The sequence below is a fragment of the Felis catus genome, chromosome E1, assembly GCF_018350175.1.
Source record: "Felis catus isolate Fca126 chromosome E1, F.catus_Fca126_mat1.0, whole genome shotgun sequence".
NCBI classification, from domain to species: domain Eukaryota; kingdom Metazoa; phylum Chordata; class Mammalia; order Carnivora; family Felidae; genus Felis; species Felis catus.
The window spans coordinates 24,529,261-24,537,810 of NC_058381.1; the positions used below are offsets into that span (position 1 = coordinate 24,529,261).

Consider the following 8,550-nt stretch of genomic DNA (forward strand, 5'->3'; position numbering starts at 1 on the left):
TTGTAATCCGGTACCTGCTCCTGTCATTAGCTCCACCCTCAGCTGAATTTAATGAATCTGAGAAAAATTATGAAGTCCCATAAAGCCACAAGTATCATAAAAAGTATAATAAAATTGAGAAAAGCTATTAAGTTATAAATACAACCAATGCATGCAACATCACTCAGTCGGGGAGGAAGTCGCTATAAAATAAAGTCATTCCACAAGTGACTAAATCTCTTAACTCACAAGGCACCCGCTCCCCTTTACGGAGCCCAGCCAAAATGAGAGAGCCCTCCAAGAAGACCAAGGCGGAGGCCAGGGAAGTAGGAAGCGCTAGAGTTCGCACTGCGCGGTGGGACCATCTCTAGATCCCAAATCACCCATGCCAAGCAGCCAAGGTGAAAGGAAATGAAAAATTAAAAGAAAAAAAAAAAAAAAAAGAGCGCGGGAGGAAGTTGGCGCTTTGGTTTGAGGGCTCCGGGGAACGCCTGACCCAGGCCGGGGCAGTGATCCCACCCACCCTGCGCGGAACCCAGCGCGGCGCTCCGGGCCCCCAGAGACCAACGCCTCCCCCCACCCGACCCCACCCGCCTCTCCGGGCGCCCAGGCCGGGTGCGCTGCCCACCCCCGGCCCCCGCCCCGGCTTCCCCCTGCCCGGAGCACCCCCCCCCGCTATGAATATTCATAGCTGTAATTAGAGAGCGCGCCCGGCGCCCATTACGGCGATTGTGCGTCCAATAAAAACAAACACGCTAATGAGGAGCTTTACCGCCGGGCTGGAGGTGCGGCCGCGAGCGCTCCGCTCGCCGCCCGGGAGTGCCTGGAAGGAAAAGGAGCGTTCCCCGAGAGGGGTCGAAGAAGGGGAAAGACCGAGACCGAGGGGCTCGGGGCGAGAGCAAAGGCCCCCAGGTAGCGGAGCGGGTTGATGGAGACGCCGTCCCCGGCGGGCGGCCCGCGGGCTGCTTTCACACCTGGCAGAGAGAACGGGACACCCTCACATTCGGGGCGGGCTTCGGGGCATCGAGCAGGGGCTCCCGAAACACCGGGGAGTGGAGGTACACAAGCCACCCCCCCCACCCCCTCCCCCAGGCTGAGAAGCATTCCGCGCGGGCATGGTCTGGATTGGACCCGGTGGCTCCAAAAGACCTTGCGTTTTCAAAGGTTTCTGAAGGTAGCTCAAGGCCTCAGGCGCCCAGGCAGGGCTTCACTCCTGGTGAGAGGGGGAAGGAGAGCCTGGAGCCTTCTGGCGCAGTGGCGGGGAACAGGGCAGTACTGGAGGGGGCTGCGGTAGGGAGAGGGGAGGAGGTGGCAGTGTGCTCCGGGGAAGGAAGGCTGGGGGGAGGGGGGGGGCTCAAGGACCAGGAGTAGGTGACAAGGCAGGACGTAGGAACGGGAGGAGTTTGAAGTCGACCCAGTGACCTACTTTCAGTGGAAAAGTGGGGTTGAGGGTCCGGAACAGTAGTCAGAATCTGCACACGAATCCGTGATGACCCAGGCATTCCTGCCGGTCAGCACTAGCACACCCACTTTACCAGCTGAGAACACTGAGGCAGCAGAGGTTAAGGAAATATACACAGTCACTTCTGCCAGTAGATGAGCTTGCGTGTGTGACACTCCACAGTCACGGGGCCTGTAGGCCTGCTTGACTTATCTGAGGAGCTGTGAAAGGGATAGGGGTGGATGGACAGAGCTGGGGTGCTGGAGGGGCTTCTCACTAAGTGACTGCCCAGGAGTCCCAAGCCTGCTCTTCAGGAAGTTGGGAATGACCAATACTCTCTGCTCCTTTAGCCACCAGCCCACCCTAACCTAAACCGGGCACACAGTAAGTGCTATATGAATGTTTGTTCAGGGGATGAAAGAAGGAAACCACTGGAAGGAGGGCACTTGATGTTGGAAGATGGGAGAGTTAAGGAAAGATCTAGAAGAGAGATGGGGGATGAGGCCTAGAGCAGTGGTTCTCAAGTTCAGCAATATCAGATTAAAATACAGATTTCTTATGTTCACGCGTACCGGATTTTATGTACTGAATTTTCACAGCATTGTTATGAGAGCCAAAAACTGGAAACAACCCAAAAGTCCATGAAGTAGTGAATGGATAAACAAAATGTGGCCTATTCATGCACTGGAATGCTATTTGCAATAAAAAGGACAAAGGTACTGGCACCTGCTACAATATGGATGAACCTTGAAAACATTATGCTAGGTAAAAGAAGCCAGTCACAAAGGGCCACGTTTTATATGATTCTATTTATATAAAATATCCAAAATAGACAAATGTATTAGAAACAGAAAGTAGATTACCGATTGCTTGGGTGAAGGGATGGGGGGATTTGGAGGTGACAACTAAGGAGTATGGGGCTTCTTTTTGGGGTAACGAAAATGTTCTAAAATTGATAGCGGTGATGGTTGCACAACTGTGAATGTACTAAAAAGCCATTGAATTGTACACTTTAAATGGATGAGTTGTATGGTAATGTGGATTATATCTCAATAAAGCTGTTAACAATTAACAAAACATTATGCTAAGTAAAAGAAGCCAGATTCAAAAGATCCTCCAGAACAAATCTATGGAGACACAAAGTAGATTAGTGGTTGCCTAGGGCTGGGGTGGGTAAGGGATTAACTGTAAACAGACACTAGGGATTTTAGTGGGGTTATAGAAATGTTCTACAACTGGGTTCAGAGGATTGTTGCCTAACTCAATAAACTTATTAAAAAGTCATCGAACAGTATGCTTAAAACAGGTAAACTTTATGGTATGTGAATTATACCTCAATAAAGTTAAAAAAATATATATAACAGATTGCTGGATCCTACCCCCAGAGTTTTCTGGGACATGATGGTTGGAGAATTTGAATTTCTACCAAGTTCCTGGTGAAAGACGCTGATACTGCTGGCCAAGACCACACTGGGACAACCACGGGTCTCTAGAGGCTAAAGGCCAAGGCCAAGAAGGTGAAGGGGCCTGTTTTTTTAAAAAAAAGAAAGAAGGAACACCTTGGGGCACCAGCTGACCGCACCCACCCACCCACTCCATTGTAACCCAGGCGGATAACCGGGAGGGGCTGTAATGGGCGGCAGTGAGCCGATGGCCCTCAGTGCGTGGCAGACATTCCTCCGCAGCAGACAGCCGCAGAGTTAATTTCAAGGCAGCCTCTCCACGATCAACAGAAATTGCCAGCGTAAATAGGAACCGCTGTTTATTTGCCACTTACCTCTGTCTTGTTCCGCTTAAATACTGAGGGGAAACCGGGGCCATTAAGGTCAGAAGAAAATACGCAGCGTCGCTGTGGGTGGGTGAAAAATGATATTAGTGATGGGGGGGGGCAGCAAAAAAAAATACAGGAAGAAAAGAGGGAGGGTGGAGAAAGGAGAGGAAAAACTGCCTTGCAGCAACAGAGCATGAAATAAAATTAAATTAAATAAAGATCTGTTTGGTGGGTGGGGAATCTTCGTCCTAGGAAATATGGGTGGAGTTTGAGGGAGGGGAGACTTCTGGAGTTGTTTGTAAAGCCAGCCCAGGGAGACTGTAAATTCTGATTTCTGTTTCCTGCACGGATTAGAACAGTTCGGACTGATTCTCTAGGTCACCAGGAAACGGGCCCAGGGAGGGGACAAAAGCCCAAAGCAACAACTGCCCCCACCTTAGGGGGGTGTTTCTCCCCTACCTCTGTGGTCTTGGATTTTCCTTGTCCCTAGGGGCTTCACACCCAGAGGCGGCCCCCTTCTTCTCCCCCAGGCCCCACCCCCTGGCAGCATTAATTGGAGGCTAGAGAAGTACACATTTATTACCTCCCCTCCTGCTCCACACTAAATCTTGTGGCAATGCTTCTAAAAGTCAATAAAACGAGAAGGAAGATGCGATAAAATTAAGGTGGAAAGTGCGATGGGGAGAGGAAATGGGAATCTTCTTTTTAATTTAGCTTTAATTTTAATTTTTTGTCACCTCTCCAAACAGCCTCCACGCTGCTGCCAGCAGAGGGGAACTGGGGGAGGGGCTGGCTTAGCTTTTTAAAGACTGGAGAAAACTGCACACTGGGTGGGGTCCTGGGGAGCCATAGCTGGGAGCAAGCACAGGGTGGGGATGGGGGCTGCCTGTCAAAATCCTACTCACCTGGAAGGAGGCACTCTTCTTTGTGTTCCCAGACCTGAGGGCTCTTCTGCAGCTGATTTTGTGCTCCCTGAGAGCAGGATTGGTGTTTTAGGCCTCTTAGTCATCTGTCTCTCTCTCTCTGAGATTCTTTCTTAAAGTAATCTTTTACACCCAACGTAGGGCTTGAACTCACAACCCAGGGATCAAGAGTCGCATGCTCTACCAACTGAGCCAGCATCTTAGTCACCTCTTTATCCACAGTGCCTGACACAGGACAGAAGTAGCAGTGATGATGATATACATTTACTATTTCATTTTATTCCTGCCATCAATATTACAAGATAGGTACCATTATAGTAGCCTCATTTTACAGATGAGGACATTGAGGACTAAGAGGTGAAGCACCTTGTGGGTGGCCACAGAGCCAGCAGGTAGTGGGAATGCTATTCATGAAATAGATAGTGGATAAATCTCATTCATAAGGTGGATGAATAATGAATGGCAATTGCACAGGAATAATAAAGTGCCAAGTATGTATAGGAGTGGTCCTATGGTGTCCCTCTCATTCAGTCCACAAATGCTGGGGAGGTGAGTGCCAAGCAATGCAGAGGTAGAGGTAGATGCCTCAGAGCTCTGTGGAGCTGAGCAGAATGGTGTCAGTGGGAAAGCCCTTGAGGTCAGGCCAACGATCATTGTCATGTGCTTTCCCATTTTTAGGAAGGGTGAAATAACAATCCCTCATTTCGGTCAAACCAGAAAATGCTCTTTCCACGGTGGTCCAACCATGGGACAGTCTGTGGCTCCACCTGTAAGCTTCTTCTCAAGAACAGGACCCCTGAAGCAGCAGCATTATTGATCCTCCCTCACCCTGGAACAAGCCAGGTGTCTGGAAGCTCCCTATAGCTAGGCCCAATGTGGCTTATTAGAGGAAGTTGGAGTTCAGAACTGGAAGGAACTGGAAGGATACCAGACCCTGCCAAGTGCAGCTCCACAGCCTACATGAGGAAAGTCAGCCCCCTAAAGAGGATGCACCTTCTCGCAGTTGTCCCCTCCCCAGAGATTGGCTTTCTTTCCCTTTCATGGGAGCTCCAGGCTCAATGATCTTCAAAGTCTTAAGGGGAGTCTTGTCTCAGTCCTTGATGAAAGACCTCCAGGAGGTGGGCCAGAGGTAGGCACTGTTTCTTCTACATTCAGATGGAAAAACTGAGGCTCAGGATTTCTGCAAGACCATGTACTAACATTGGCACTGGGCCCTAGTTCTGCCCAATGAAGGATCTGGCTTTGTCTATTTTCAACTGAGTATGAAAAAAAAAACTGTATGTTTTCAGAAGGTACTTTCCTCCTCCATGCTCAGGGTCTGTCACTGCACTGCCCCCTTCCTTGCCCATTTCCTGATCCACAGGGGTCCACTGAGCTAGCCTGCCCCATGGTACTTCCCTCCCATAGTCCTAAAGATGATCCCCCGCCTCTCCACCCAGAGGAGACAGGAAAGGATGCACTTCTTTTTGAATGGGCTCCTCCTTGCCCAAAATATTGTTCCCCTCATAAAACAAAGATCATATTCTCAAAGATAATCCCATGGAGAAGTACACATGAATGTTTGTAAGTTAAAAAAAAAAAATCAAGTTACCAAATACCATGCAGAATATAATCCTAATTGTGTTTTGTTCTATTTTGAAAAATAGTTTATGTTTATATACACACAGAAGACGAAGAAGATATATCCATCAAGGTATTTATACTGGTTTTTGTTTTCTTCCTTGGTATTTCCGTATTTTCTAAATTTTCTGCTGGGAACATATGCTTTCATATTATATAGGAGGAAATTACAAATGAATTTTAAAATTCTGCCTTATTAGGTTCCATTTTTAAAAATACTGGTACCCCTTTACATTGCCGGCTTTGTGGACTTATAAGCAGCAGCCAAGAACAGTTCACATGTGACTATGTGTGTGTTGGGGGGTCCCAACTCCCCCACCATCTCCCAGTGACTGCTGTTCATCATAACCAGGACAATTAACCATCCCCTTATTATTCACACGTCATGATTACTAATCACCCTTATTAATATCCATGCTTTGCAAAACCAGGAGGCAGCTTGGCTCAGATCCTTGGAACTCCACAGGAATCCAATCCTGACCCCAGGCATGTCCCTTCCTGCTCTGTGCCTTCACTTTCCCCTGGATTGGGAGGATCTGCCCCTTCCTCATCCCTCCACAGTGACCAGTGTCCTCTGCTTCCCTCCTTTGCCACCTCATAAGAGCCTCACACCCCAGACGCATTCCCATCCCCATCTGCCACCTGAACCACAAGACTCTCTTCAACTGGACTGAAATAAGGGTCTCTTCCTAAAGTTGATCCCTTTTCTCAAATTACCCTCCCTGTTCATAAAATGTATGCTTTACACCAAACAGATGTGTTATGGCTAAAGACTGAACTTTATGGTTATCCCTTTTAACCATGTTCAGTCTCTAAATCTTGTTACCTGTTTTGGGAAATGCATTAGTAGTTCCGTGTTAAGCCAGCTATTGATACATTGGCCATTCAGCTAATGTTAAATTTCCTGGCCAATGTTTGAGGGAGATTTATACTCTGGGTCACTTCAGCCCTTGGGTTTTTAATGTGGTGGTGGCTCAGAGAAATGCCGAGCTGAGCTGAGCTGTGCTGTTATCAGTGACGTGGGTCTAGGCTCTACCTGGTAGAACACACACAGAATATACACTGCACCAGCATGCCAGCTCCTAAAGTGGTGGTTGTAACCTCTTCTGGGTGGAGGCACACCTCGTTTTTCCTTCCCCTCCAGAATGACAGGCTTAAAGAAATGACAGTGAAGGGAAATATCCCCCAAAAGACATCCCTTTCCCTTCTTCTCCCTCCTCTCCTTCAGCTTCCCATTGTGTCCTTGACACCATTCCCCTCCTAAAGTGCATTGATCATACTCCGGGTCAAGATACCAAGCACTGACCACCACCCCAACCCTGGTTGAGAGGCAGAGCCCACCTGCCAATCCTGAACCTACTCCTGGAACATACTGGGGATGAAAAAGACAATGGATGTAATTTGAAAATGAATGGTAGTTGCATTTATTATATAAGAAATTAGATGCCTCTCACTTACCCAACAATGAAAGAGGGACCAAAGTGGCAGTCCAGCAACATAATGGGACATCATGTGGCCATTAAGATCACAAGACAGTGGGCTTGAAGCCTGAAAATGTCCATGTGAGTGGATGTTAGGGGAAAGCAAGAAACCCAGAGGAAGGGCAGGCAGGGCATGCAGCCCCTGGGAAAGAGCCCCACACCAGAGAAGGCACGAACTGTGTACAAATCCAGACTTGGCTGTTAACACTGTTCGTGAGCCTTAGTGATTCCATTTGTAAAGGGAGATCAACGGCCCTCATCCCACTGTGGCAAAAAGGCTACATCAGGTCACAGGGCCCAGGAACTTTCAGCTACTCAGTAACAAAAATGCCCCTGAAGACAATGATACTCCAGAAAGAACTGATAGGAAGGTGAACATGTAGAAATTAAAGTTATTTGGATCCTTTTGGACATGGTTGGGAGGAGGGGCCCTGGCCCTTTGAAGATTCCCCACAGAGGACTGGCAGCCCATCGAACACTAGCTGGGCTCTGGAAGAATGAGAGAGAAATGTGGGCTCTCTACTCACCCCGGGTGCCCCAAAGAGAACCAAAGCCACACTCAGTAACTGGGCATGAGAGAGCCCAAGCTCAGTCTAAAATGAGAAGAAACAAAATCATACCCACCCCATGAAACTCACGGGAAGCACAGCAGGCCCTAGGAGTCCCCCAGGATTTGTCTCCTGAATCAGAGATAGAGAGACAGAAAGACAGAGAGTGAGCCAGAAGCAGGGAGGGAAAGGGCCCAAGTTGTCTTTTCATTTAGCCTGTGTTCTCGCCTGCTGCCTGCTGTCTGTTAGGGACAGGCTCTGCCAGCCTGCTCCAGGAATAAGAAAAATAAAGCAGGCAGCTCTGCCTCCTCTCCCTCCTCTCTCCCCCTCCTTCTTCCACCTCTGCTACCCAAACTCCATCCCCTTCTTTTGGTATAATGGAAAGAATGAAGAGTTGTGAGCCCACTTTAATGTTAATCACTCGACATGAGTATTTCTGGCAGAGAACAGGATTCTTCCCCCACGTGTATCTGCCTTCCGGGACACAAGCATGAAACGTGGCCCCGACATCTCCAACACAAGGCCATCCCTCCTGGTTATCCAAGGACACTTTGCAGACCACCTATCTCTGCCTTCGCCCCCCCCCCCCACCATCCCCTGCATGTTCCTCCTACACAACCTTCTTTCTTGGAGGGGTGGGAATGGTGTCAAGGACACAATGAGAAGCTGAGGGAGAGGAGGAAGAAGAAGGGAAAGGGATGTCCTTTGGGGGATATTTCCCTTCACTGTTATTTCTTGAAGCCTGTCATTCTGGAGGGGAAGGAGAAACGAGGTGGGCCACCTTAAG

At 48.8% G+C, this 8,550-nt stretch overlaps 1 long non-coding RNA gene across 1 annotated transcript; it reads right to left on the minus strand.

Moving 5' to 3' along the window:
• Positions 1 to 2,210: 2,210 nt before the first annotated feature.
• LOC111557831 lies at positions 2,211 to 8,321 on the minus strand. Its single transcript, XR_002738199.2, has 2 exons — positions 4,097 to 8,321; positions 2,211 to 3,269 (listed from the first exon to the last, which is right to left on the minus strand). It is a non-coding gene; the product is annotated as an uncharacterized LOC111557831 (long non-coding RNA).
• Between the last annotated feature and the right edge of the window lie 229 nt (positions 8,322 to 8,550).